We start from the raw sequence: 541 nt of genomic DNA on the forward strand, positions 1-541 counted from the left end.
ATCCCATCCAACTAGGGTTGCAGATGGATAGGATCTGGGATCCCAAAATACATTGGGAAGTCAGACCCGAACCGATTCGGGACAGCAAAAAAATTCAAAATTGGCTTCCTGAATCCGACCCGTTTGAAACCCTACATCGAACCTGTGACCTGGATCCAATGTTTTACTGGGTACAAAGCTTAAAACAAGATCCAAATGTGTAATTAGATTCTCAAAGGAACTTGTGTGGTTGGATTTTCAGCATCATGTTCTGATTCGGATCAATAGTTTCAGCTAGATCTATATTCAATTAAATCAACTAATTTACATTGTTTACATGAAAAAAACGTTTTTCCACAAACATTCTCACCGGATCCAGTACCACCTCACAAATTCGGATCCAGGTCCAATCATACCTCAATGGATCACGTTTGAACCCGGATTCTGTTTTGCACTCGCTGCCAAATTTCGAATTTGGGTTCGGATCATCTAATATCCGATCCGGAGAGACCAGCTGGACCAGTCTCCTTTAGAAAACAAACACCAATAAACAAAACAATTT

Source organism: Nuphar pumila, chromosome 2 (genome assembly GCF_984573655.1).
Source record: "Nuphar pumila chromosome 2, dmNupPumi1.hap1.1, whole genome shotgun sequence".
NCBI classification, from domain to species: domain Eukaryota; kingdom Viridiplantae; phylum Streptophyta; class Magnoliopsida; order Nymphaeales; family Nymphaeaceae; genus Nuphar; species Nuphar pumila.